Source organism: Streptopelia decaocto (genome assembly GCF_964273445.1).
Source record: "Streptopelia decaocto genome assembly, chromosome: Z".
Taxonomy (NCBI): domain Eukaryota; kingdom Metazoa; phylum Chordata; class Aves; order Columbiformes; family Columbidae; genus Streptopelia; species Streptopelia decaocto.
In genome coordinates, this window is record NC_138657.1 from 16468787 (window position 1) to 16481718 (window position 12932).

A 12932-nucleotide genomic window follows, 5' to 3' on the forward strand; every position below is an offset into this window, starting at 1 on the left:
GTTTTAGCTCCACGGGAGACGTGACACGGCGCACAAGAGATAACACCTGGGACGCAGTGTGGCTTACGACGAAAAAGCCACCAAACCGGCCAGCGGGAGCGAACGGGGGCGGCAGGACGCGGGGGAGGCGCTGAAGAGAGCGAGGGCAGCCCAGACGGACGCGGCAGCCCCTCACCGCCCGGGCCGAGCCCCCGGCCCAGCGCCACCGGGGCCGCCCGCCGCGCCCCCGCCCCCTCCCGCCCCTTCCCGTGCCACAGCGCGAGGCGTGTCCCTCCGCGGCCGCGGGCAGCGCGCGGGGCCGGTGGCGGCCGCTCCCGCGCGGCGGCGGCAGCAGCAGCAGCAGCAGCAGCAGCAGCAGCAGCAGCAGCAGCAGCAGCAGGTGTGCGGCGGCGGGGACGGCGGCGCCCCCGGCTCTCCCGGCCGCCGCGGCAGGTACGGACGGGGCCGCGCGGCGGGGCCGGGGCGGGCGGCGCTGCCCGCGCGGCGCGACCGTTGGGCTTGGGGTTCCCTGAGGGGGTCGGGGCCGTGGCGGGCGGGAGCGGCCTCGCTTCCCGCGGCCACAGGCGAGCCGTGCGGGGAGACCCGCCGTCGGGCGGCCCTGCCGGGGGCCGGCTTGGTGTGGAGGGCGTAGAGCGCGGTGTCCCCGGAGGAAGAGCGGCCCCGGCGGGCCGGTGACGGCCGAGACCCGAGCGCCCCTTGTCAGCAGCCGCGGCCGGAGGCGACGCGAGTCGAGGTCTCGCTGTCCCGGCGTGGGGAGCCGGCGGGAAGGTCGCCGGGGCGATCACCGGCTGCTCCGGCGGGGCGGAGGTGAGTGGGGAAGGTGTCCCCGGGCCCGCCGGCGGCAACGGCGCTCGGGTCACAGAACCACAGAATGTATGGGGTTGGAAGGGACCTCGGAAGTTCATCTAGTCCAACCCCCCCGCCGGAGCAGGAACACCCAGATGAGGTTACACAGGGGTCCCCCGCGGGGGTGGTTCCTTTCACCGGCCGAGAGTCAAAGTACGAGAAGTCGCGTTCCTGGTAAAGAGTAATTGCGCTAACGTGAAACGGGTATCGGGTTAGCTGGGATGTGCTTCAAGGGGGAACGGTAAGGATTAAAGTATTAATTTATCTTACACAAGGAATGGGAAAAGGAGTAAAGCTGTAGCCAGACTGTGCTGTGGTTCTCAGGTCTGGTTTAAGGTAAATGCCTTTGTAGGCCAACTATCATATTTTACGTCTAGCTACTCATAAGACATACTGGTTCATCTCATACTTATGTTTAGCCCTGTGCCGATCCCTGAAGTATCTCTTCCTACAGATACTGTCAGACATAGAAGTTATTATTCACACGAGGGCTCCTCTGTCATATTTAACCAAATCCTTTCACTCTTACGCTGGGAGGTCAGGCCACAATACAACATATTTCTGAAGGCTCTGCTCTTACTAAGCAAAAATTTGTAAACAATACAAAATTTTGCTCGTCCCTGCTGGTGTTTCTCTGTATATACGCTTCTTTCAGTCAGTTAACTTCTTTAGTAAAAATTTTCAACGTGCCTTTTTTTTTTTTTTTTTCCTCCAAGGCAGTAATTATTCTGTGTTAGTGTGTTTGAGACGTTTCTGATACAGATTGCCTCTGTTGTCTGCATCAGATGACATCTCTAATTCAGCAAAACAGTGGCAGAGACTATGGATCTGCACCCTGTGGTTTGCTGAAATCTTTGATTTTCATTTTCTGTATCAAGGGCAGCCCCTGAAGGCTATTGCAGTGTAATCTCATCGTCCACCTTCCTTTCGGTGTTAACATCGGTTGAAGTCCATTAACTTAGTTTTTCAGAAGACTTCTTAAAATCAAACAGTAGCACCAAGACAGGATCGTTTGCCCTGCACGTGTGCTCAGGGATGCATAGTTTTTTGAGAGGATTTATTTACAGATTATTTCAAGATAGAACTTGTGCTAGTGATTAATAAAATACCTTCTCAATACATTTTTAAAAATAAAAGATTTCTGTAACTTCTGACACTGAGGAGCATCTAAGCCTCTGTACAGTAGGATTATGTACAAACAGGAGAAAAAATAAATAATACTTTTATACAGCCTAACTAGCCGAAGTCTATTCTGAACAGGCATAATCTTTAATTCCTTGATATTGGACATCCTGACTCTAAAGCAGATACCATGGTTATGTGTAGCCACGGATTATTTTCTACTGCTTCCTGCGTCTGGTCTGGGGAGGAATAAAGAAAAGGTAGATTATAATTGGCAATTATAATTGTCCAGTTTCGGGTTGAATCCTTGATTCAACAAAAATTTGCTTCATTGGGAATGAGCTTTGCACCTTTGAAGTCAAGTGGAATTTTGCTATTGAGCGAAACAATGTAAGTGTTGTCTTCAAGGCAGTAGTCCACTCCTTGTAGGCAATAGCTTAACAGTGTATAGAAAAAGAGAAATCTTTAAGTATCCTTGTAGCTGTAAACGTTGGCTACAACCTAAAAGTTAAAAGGAAGTGTATTAGCATGACGATTAACTTCAGATTTTGGAGAAATCAAACAGGCTGCTTTACATATTTGCAGCGCACTCTGGAGTTACAGAAGAGTTTCTAGCCTAGGATTTTTGCTTTATGGTGGTGTTCATCGGTGTATTGGGATGCTCGGCCACACAGCAAAAAGCGAGGCTTTGTTGTCCTGAGGTGTGGGAAGGAACCCGTTCTGGCTCAATTAGAGCCGTCCCTTGTCTTCAAGTTTCCCTTTCTTTGTGTTTGATGAAAATTATTCTAAGAAATGAAGCAAGCTGCCGTCTTTTTGGAGGCTTTTTACAACTCCGAAATCTTACACACAGGAATGATGTTTGTTCTAGTATGTGCAGTTAGGGGTTTTTTGGTTTTGTTTTGGTTTTGTTTGTTTGTTTGTTTTATTTCTTAATGCAAGAGCATTGCACAAAGGAGCTGTGAATGGAAGGAGAAAGCACACAGCTGGAAGAAATGAAATAAATTGTATTTATCAGTAAAAAAAAAAATTGTGTAAATCCTAATTGTTATCTTAGTTAGGTGTTCCATTTCCAGTGTTATTTCCATTTATCTCAGCAATCCATGTCGCTTTCACTGTGTCTGCTCAGGAAACTACTAATTAAGCAGCACTACTTTTCCTTAGATATCAATAGGGAGGACAGTAAAGTTCCTGCCAGAACAACAAGGCGCTGCATCCCCTCCCGTGATGTAAAAAATAATGTGTCTGGAGGATGGGAGAGTTACAGGATGGACAGAATTAAGGAATCTAAGCAAAGTTTTGTTCTTGACAACTCAAACCCCACAATAAAAATACAGGCCAGTGGAGAACAATACTGTGGGTTTGGTTGCTCCTTGAGGGGGTTGAGGGAAGAAGACAACAGAATTTGCCTATATAATATAGGTGAATTTAATGTTGGGCACAGCTCAGAATAGCTCTGGCTGTCTCTTCTGTGCCTTGGTCTTCCCTTGCTTGTTATTGATGCTGCATGATTGGCAAATGAACAGATGCTGTGAGAACTTTCCATCAGAGGAAAGGGTAGAGGTAGGAGGAATGTCTTTATGGGAAGGAGCTATGAAAAGTTAGAGAACAGGGCAGATGAAGGAGTAAATCTTTCTTATTGGCATTTTATCTTCTGCTGCCTATTTTCAGTGTAGTAGATACATTGAGACAAGTTTTAAAAGTCAGATGCTATTTTGTTTTGGAAAAAATATCTCTCTGCTGTGACTAAAATAAAATAAAATAAAATTGTGACTAGCACAGGCAAGGACTCTTGTTAATAAATACCAGCATTTGTTGCACAGGCAGACTCGTTTTATTCCTGCCCTGGATCCGCGCACATGCATTATAAGCCTGTATATGTGTTGGTGAGCTTGAAATTGCTACAAATTGGCTTTTTTAACCTATTGGAGTCCCACCTTAATTTGATGAAATAATTATTATATATATTTTTTTTTAATATCACTCGCCTGATTTATTTAATCAGGTTCTGGTTTTATTTAATTTTATCCATTGTGCACCAAAGACAATCTTCAAAATTCCTTCCTAAATGTAGATTTACTACAAACATTGTGTGTTATTTCTGAGTGTCTCATAACAAGCTAATCAAATTTCACAAGGCCTGCAAATCTTGGGTAGGTACTAGCGCAAATATGGTCAGATACGGTTAGCTCTGGATATCTTACCTGGGTCTGCAGCAAAGCAGAGAGCTTCTTTCTCCTCACACCTGTTATTCTATCTCTGTGTATTTCATCCTGGCTATTCAGAAAACAAAGTGCTAACAACTAGTAGGCATTTCAAAGAATCCCTGCTTTGCATAGGAAATGTAGGCTTGAGAGGAAATTCCGATTGCCAAGAAGGCTTTCAATATCTGTACAGCAAGATATATTTTTCCTTCCTCTCATTCTTACACTTAATTCACACACACCTTGCAACTTCTGCAACAAGCAGAGCAAAGTCTGTCCTTTCATATACCACACTTACTGATTTCCCAGAACACAACCTTTTGAATGGACTGTACAAAGTAGAAAACTTTTCAAAAGACATTATGTGAGCATATAGCTAGAAACAATTCTTAATACAATGAAAAATTTATTTCTGAAAGTCAGTGAGTTAAAAAACTAAGTTCATATTGGAAGAAAATAATTAACTGTTGAGATCTGGTCTGGTAAGGTACTATGCATCAGTCATTTCCACAGACTTGGTTATCAAAAGGAGTCCTCCTGACATTCAGAGGAATTGAGCCAATGTAGTAAAATGCAGTAGCCATGTAGTAAAATACAAGAAGCAATTGTTCTTAGAAATAGTATTAACAAATTTTCAAGATAACCAGGAGGTGACAATTAGAGAGGTTAAAAAAAAGTATGGCCAGATTTTTAAAACTGAGTAAACGAGCAGTGAACTATTAGTCTCTGGATGCATTTTAAAGCTTCTTTGCACAATCCAACAAACTTAAATTGGCACTTAAAATTAGTAAAAAAGAAAAAACCAAACCCATAAGACCAGAGTTTAACATCAATATTTATACTATTTTAAGTAGACACAGTATCAATGATTACTAGTAAGATGTCTCTTTTCTTGAACTCATGACTACAGCAAAAAAGGGTGTTTAGAAATCTATTAATGGAGATCCTGGTTTAATTAATTAGTAGAATTCAGAGAGAGAGAAAAAAGAAGCTATTTCTTCCTGTGACTGTGTACACTTATATAATCCACTTCAATACAGGATAAAATTATTGAGAAAATTTCTATCCATTGTGAGTTTTTTAAAAACATGAAATATATGCCTAAAATTACTCTTTTGTAGGTTTCATTTTTTTTATCTCAGAATTTAAATATTCCAATAATGGTAACTCCCCTAATTTCAGAAGAACCAAACAATGACTAAGTCAATGTGTTTCTTTAGATTTACTCAAGTAGACTTAAAAATAAAAGATAGCTCCACATAAGCAATTGAGTTCCATGGGGTTACTTTCAAAAACCCACTTAGTGGCTAACATTCCCTGGCAGAGCTATGTAGGCTTTTTTCTGTTACTGGGTGTGACAAATAAAGCAGTTAATTAACTGCTAAAACATTATTCCATTATTCTGGCAAAAATAGTCATGCTCAGAAATGCTCTGGAAAACAGTTATTGAGCATAAAAATCTAGTCATGTTTCTGAAAAAGTAAAGTTTATTACGTGACTGTGTTGGTCTTGACATCGCTTGCCTCTTGGAGGTGAGTTCAGCAGGTCTTCTCCAGCAAGGACGTCCCAAAGAACCATCCAGTAGAAATGACTGATTGTTCCCTCTGGAAATTCTTCTGCAGTGGTTCCTGTTGCATGGTAGACAGGATTCAGTGCATATATCCACAACACACACTGCCTGTGTTCCTCAGAAACATATTCTTTAGGGGCTGCTGGGTTTAAACAGTTGGGGAGAGGGATTGGTTCTTTAACTTGTTCTGCAGGAACCAAACTTTTTTTTTGCTAATCATGTTAAACCTTTCACTTTCCTGTCACTATGATTCTGCTTCAGAATTGCCAAGTTATTAAGCTATATCTATTGCCTTTAAAACCTCTATGTTAAAACAGACAAACACCCCACAAAACAAAACCAAAACCCAAACCAAAACAACAGGAACACACCAGAAAATACAAGAAAATGCACAATTCCCACAACAATTTATGTGTCTCCAGAATACCATTACTGATTCACCCAAGTTTCCAATAAACAGTCCTGTCTTTACTGGCAGCATCTGAAATGTAGGTCATGGGATGAGTGGAGAGAAAGGCAATGCTGCAGTATACATTGGACAGCTTTCTCTGCAGTGAATTGAAAAGTTTGAGCCCTAAATTGAAAAACAAAACTTCCATAGATTGGCCTGGAGTAGGATTAAACCATACTTAGAAATCAGAAATCCAGATCAACCCCAGTTAATTTGCAAATTTATTTTCAATAAAGGTATTCTTGACACAGTAGGGAGCTTTACTTAGTGTTTCTTAGACCTACTTAGGAACAGGCTGCCCCCAGCCAGCTATTTTAAGAATGTTTTAAATTGCAACAACACATTTGTAAGACACCTACCCCTGTAACAAGTTACCCAGGAATAGTAATTAACACCTTTCTTTAAAGTGCAACAGAGAATTTCAGATAGATAGGGTCAGAAGCAGTAAAACTAAATGGCAAAAAACCACAGAATAATTGATTTCCTAACCAGATTAATTAAAAATAATGTTGGTTGCAAAATCATTAATGAATATTGATGTGTTTTCAAATCTCAGACTCTTTATAGGACAGATAGATGTCTGTGCCATCTTTGCATTCATTTGTAACAGTGTGCAGTTCTGGAAGTCCCAGCCTATGAACTATAAGAGGTGGCAACAATCATTTATCTGGTGGGTAGTACAAACATGTTTCACAAATGCTATAGCTAATATGAAACTATCATAATGCAAAGGTAACTTGATGTATATTGCGTACCAACCTGAGGACTACACTGCAGTAGCTTTCCTGACCACTTCAGTGCTTTCCTATGTTCAGGGGTCAGTTTCTGGTTTGTACACTGAATGGAAAAAGCAGGCTGAATAATTTGGACAATAGACAGACTGTGAGCTGCAGAACAATTTATACCTCATATTGATGTACCTAATTTGTATTTCCAGATTTAGTCATTCATTTGTTAACTGGGGAGGAGCAGAAGGTAAATAACTGATGCCACTGTATACGTGCAAGTCTTTTATAAATGCCTTATAGTACATTCCGAGTGAAACCCACAAGGTAGAAATAATAAAAGGCTTAGACATTCTTCACAAATTACTGTATTCTTTGTTTTATATGTCTTTTGTTAGTTATCACAACATATTGGTGAGAGAGTGTTTTGGTACACAATTGATTTGCTGTTCAGGCCCAGTTGGGCCCTTAGTTCAGTAGTGATACCTCATGGTGCAGTTAAATATAATTTTATACATCAAAGCCACTGTCAAGTATCTCACCAAGTCCTGTGGCCATTCAGCATTTGCATCCTACACCATCACATATGAAGTGAGGATTTTCTTTTTAGGACAGCAGTAGTAACAAAGTTATTTGCATGAACAGGACAATGTGGGTAACACTTTCATATTGCTACAGCACATATTAATTTTTCCATTGTGCCTTGAGAACTACTTCATCTTAGTCTTTTTGAACAAATAAAGGAAATAGCCAAGGCTATTTCTTTGCCAATAGGGAATATACAAGTATATAGTTGGCTTACATTTTCACAAAACAGCATTTGCCCTTGTTGCTCCACTTGAGTGTTATCTCTCATTTATACCAAACTTTGTTCCCAGCTGAAAGGAAAGATGATTATCTTGTCAGCAATTTGTAGAGAACCTATCCATTAGATCCCCTTCACTGTGGAAGCCTGTACTAGCAGTACACAAGATACCCCTGAAAGAAAATCACACCTATTGTTTTCTTTATTAAAATGAGTCTTCTGAGGACAAAACTAAATTTAAATGAGGTTCTAAAATGCACTGTTCCTATTTAAAGGTTGTAGAATTTCCTATCATCACTGACCTGAGTTCTAGCTATTTATTTAAGATACATTTTATTGCATCTGGCTACACATTAGCTAACTGACTTAATCAGTTCTCACTGGAGAAAGAAAAATACTCTGAGAATCTGAGCTGCTAATTCTTTTTTTTTTTTCCCCCGTGAATCTGTTCTTTCCCATGACATTCTAATGCCTCAGAGAGTGTGCTGGAAGGACAGAATTCACACAGAGGAGTGGAATACTGTTACCTGATTGTGGTTTCATTCATGTTCTGCCTTCCAAATATAAGCACTAGTCTGTCCTTGCTTCCAAACAGTCAGTGGCAAAACTTCATTTGCCCAGAAAGCTGAATTCTCAGCTGCTAAATAATTGGGGTGCTTAGAGTTTTTACATCCAGTAAGGAGATGTTCACATAACACTGATTCAGAATTCAGATACAGGGTTGAGAAATCTAAGGACCCTGTATTCCAAAATTCTTCCTGCTGTATCCGTTTTTTAATCTTAAAGACAGGCAAGAAATTTTACATAATTGTGATAAACATCTTTACCAGATTTACTGGTGGCGGTTATCACTGTGTTTGATCTTAAAAAATTGCTGATTGAATTTTTTAGAAGAATATTTTTATGCTTACTTTCTTGCTTAATCATGTGATTTACTTTAGTGGTATCTCCTATAAATTTGTAGTTCAATTTTGGGTAACAGGTATGATGACTTTCTAGGTAAACAAAAATATCTGAAAGTGTGGTACTATTTTTAACTTTTAAAAGTTGACACAATGTATGCATTTTAGATACAAGTTGAAAAGTTATTCGAGGAGCTGCATCCACCATCTGCAGTGAAGTTTACAACCCATAGCTTCAGTCCAAATATTTTTTAATGCAAAGGCTGACATCAAAATCACAGGTATTTCCTTTATAAGCAAGGAGTATGCGAGTATTGGACTTTCTGTAGCATGGAATATCTTGGCTAGTTATATGTGGCGCATTCCAGTTCTAGCTAATTCAACTGAAATTGTTTTTCTTTCTGCCTGATTCATAAGCAATATGGTTCTAAGTTTTTCATGTCGCAGACTTTACCACTGGAACATGCAAAGTCTATGGCTTAATTCAAATATTGCTCAAATGAGTATTTTATTCGTATCTACATGAATATGAACGTAAGTGAAAGAAGTTAAATGGAAGTTACACTTTCTTTAAACATACTCACAGGTCAGTACTTTTTGAAGGTGAATAGTTAGAGATAGACACCTAAGTGAGAGTCAGCTTATTCATTATCAGATGAAGTCAGGGGTCCTCACTTGTCCAAGTTCAGTTCTGTGTAGCTAAATGCTCAAACCCACCCAACTCACACACCTCAGTTCCTTGGTTCTGGGGCCACCTTTAAGATTGCTGATTCTCCCAGAGGGTTAGAATTCAGCAAAATCTGATAAACCAGGCCTCCATGGGGTGCTTCAATCTGGGATCTTCCAGATAATCTCTCATTTTGAAACAACACATTCTTCAGTATCCAGAGAAAGATAACATTTCCCAAAAGACACCATCTATACTATGTATCTCTGGTATTCCCACAACCACTCACAAAAAGTTGGATATTTTTAAGGACAGAAATTACAATGTAAAAGAGACTAGTTCAGCCCTTGAGATAATGTCCATTGCAAAAATCAAAGGAGCTCAGACTAAAGTTTTTAAAAGTAATTCTAAATTTTCTTTAGCTTCAGCTAAATAATTATCAGAGGGATGGGTATATTCATTTATGGGGAAAGGTCAGAATCATCATGCCTTAGCCAATTTGAACATGGAGATGTGAAGATACACAAAAATTTGCACAGTAAAATATATACATATATTATTTTTAAATTTCATAGATGCAAAAGCAAGACATACCTAAAAAACCAAACCCAAAACAAAAAGGCACACACAGACCCAATAGGCTTAATTCAGACCCCACAGAAATTAATGGAATCTTTTCATCAGACTTCGTAGACTGGTGAATCCTTTGAGATCATGCAGGAAGATGATGTGCATCAGTCTCTGGATTAATCTCATAGGTGTTGAGAGCAGGGGAATGAAAACCATTTTTTTTTTTTTAATTTAGCCTGAAGAATACCCCTGAAAAACTTAGTATGGAAGAATCCTGCAATTGTTCTATTCAGTCAAATCCAATTAGAAGTAATAATGGTTTATACTGCAATAAGTGAATAAATATTTCTGGATTAATAATTTATACAATTCTCTATGGCCAAGTAATGTGGTGTGAGGGAGGAATAGGTATGAATCTATTTATTTATTTATTTTTTTAGGGTTGAGAACACCTAAGTTTTTCCACAATTAGTATTTTGATCAACTGTATGTTTTTCTGTTTCCAGCTGCTGCAGAAAACTTTTCATGCGAACTGCAATTGCAGAGTCTGATAGAAGGTGGTTGCCTGCTCATTCCTTCCATCTTCTTCCTGGTACAGAATGTTTTCAGATTTTCAGCAAGCTACCAAACATTCTTTGGGAAACAAATCCACAAGACAGCTGCCATGTCTTTGGCCTTGGTCTCTTTACAGTTCGGAGCACCTCCTCATTGTTCAGTCGCATAGGATTAAGAGTGTGACTCCTCAGTAGTATTGCGTGTGCATATGTGGGGTTTGTCTCCTTGAAGTAAAGTATTTATTTCCTTCAAAAATGTGCTTATTCTTCATTTAATGGGGAAAAAAATACTTTAGCCAGTGCAATAAATAGAAATTAATTAAAATGCAATTAAGTCAATTTATGAGAGACTCTTATCTTTAGAAATTTCAGGCTATTATTCTGAGGAAATTAGGCAAAGTCTCCCTATAATTAGTGAGAAAATATGCTGAAATGGATAATGCATGTCAGAGGCTGCCAAAATACTTGTTTTTGAAACAAAGATCCTTCAGGGAATGTCCCAAACTCCCAGTTTTATGGAACTTCAGAATTTGTTTGCAGACCTTTACATTACCAGGCCTGCATAATTACAGGGATTAACCTGTTCCCCTAAGGGTGCCTTCTCACTCGTGATGCTTCCCTCACACATGCTGCTAGCACCAATGCAGATACTGGTTCTGACAGTGGGAGCCCTATCATAGAAGCAGCTCCAGGCAGCTGCCAGCACTTTAAATATTGGTTGTCTAAACCTGCTCAGAGCAGGTCTATACACAATAAGCAGGTGATGTTGGGGGTTGGAAGGCATCTTTGCATTCTCTGCTGCAAGGTTCCCAGTGATCAGTATCAACAATCGTTACTTCTCCTTTCCTTTCTCATCTCCCAAAAGCTTAGCCTGCAATGTTCATGTAAAGTTTTGCCTTTATTTCAAGATCTTCTTATATCTATGGCTTTGTTTCTGCAAGGTGCTGATTCTTCATCTGATTCAACCATTTTTGCTGTCTCTTTTCCCTGCTCCCGTTTAAGCATGTTTGAAAGCTGTGAGTCTGAGAGTGGGACAGGCTTCAATGCATCAAATGAAGTCAGCCTGCAGCCTGTTTGCTTTCCTCTCTGTCCATACTGAAGAGAAGTTGTATACTGCTACTGAACTTTAACAGATAGTACAAATTAAGTTAGCAAATCGTTAGTAGAAATGGACTGTCTGCATTCGCCCATCCCACCTCTGTTTTTATCGGTTACAATTAAAGTTTCTACTTAATCAGAAAATAGTTCTTTCAACAGCGGGTTTGCTTTGTGCATTTGATGGCATTTGATGTATTGCCAAGTAGCTAATCTGTTTGTCTTGTCAGCAAGTAGGCTCTGTGGAGGAATCTATACAATCTACAAAAAAACATTAATTATGTTGGATTATTTACAGATTCCTTTATTCGTTCACAATAAACTTTGACTAAAATGAACTGTGGCAGCAATGGTACTTTATCAGCAGATTGTCAGAATTGCCCTGTCCTGCAAGCTACTTATGGCAGTTCTGCAAGCTTTACAGAGCTCTGCTTTCAGTTTAAGCAATGGATTTTTCATATTCGCAAATGGGACGTTAATTTCCAGCCCATTATTACTGAAAAGCATGGTCTTGCAAGTCGTTTGAACTGATTAGATTTTGGGTTATCACACTATGCCAAATCCAGACTCTTTGGGTTAGTGGCACAGCTAGGATATGCAGCTTTGAAATAATATCTCCCTTGGCCTAAGTCCAGCTTAAGCTGCAGTTCATACACTGCCCTCCAAAACAACAGGCTTTGTTAGGACAGAAGTGATTGTATGAGACATCAGATTGGCAGGTCAGAGAACATCGATGTTAACACACCCTGATCTTGTCTGCTGACACTGCTGTTTAGTTTAATTCTTGTTTATTGTATGTCATGTCAGAGTACAAAAACCCTCTAGTGATGCGAGTACACTTACATGCAAACATTGTGTGGAATCAGATCCCCAATACAGGCAGTTTTCAATTCAAAGAAGTCTTGGAATAAACGTTAACTTAAGCAAAGGTAGAGGTATTGCAAAAGTTTAAGCATAACCATGCTCATTTATAAGAGATCTATAAGGTAATTGTTGTATATGAACATACCTGCTTCAAATATATTTATAACCTAAATTCTAAAGACAAGAGGGCATAGCAAACACAAAATAGGCAAGTAAACAAGTTTTTCTGTATATCCTCAATCTTTATGAAATAAACATTTTGAACTTACAAATTGCTTCCCATTTTGAAGAATTAAAACTTTTTCCCATCCTTAGATACAGTAACCTGAATGGAAAGTTCTAGCGGAATTAACTGATAATATTTCCAAATGGTAAATTTAAGAGCTTTTCCTTAAACTGGATTTTAAAATCATTCTGAGGGGCCTCTTTAAAATGTAGTGTCATTCACGTCTTCAACTCTGCACTGTTTTCTTAAAAGAGAACTGGTGGAAAAACAGACTTCCAATTGTGTAAAACAACAGCTTGCATGCTAATTGTAATGATAATTAAAGACACAAGTG

General features: G+C 39.9%; 1 protein-coding gene across 2 annotated transcripts in view; it reads left to right on the forward strand.

Annotated features, from left to right (window-relative positions):
• Positions 1-482: 482 nt before the first annotated feature.
• The window catches only part of LOC309450902 (survival motor neuron protein-like), a 148962-nt gene continuing 136512 nt past the window's right edge, over positions 483-12932 (forward strand). For both annotated transcript variants that reach the window (XM_082074105.1, XM_082074106.1), the window contains exon 1: positions 483-486. The gene's annotated coding sequence lies outside the window, so the exon portion shown is untranslated. The remainder of the gene's footprint in view (positions 487-12932) is intronic.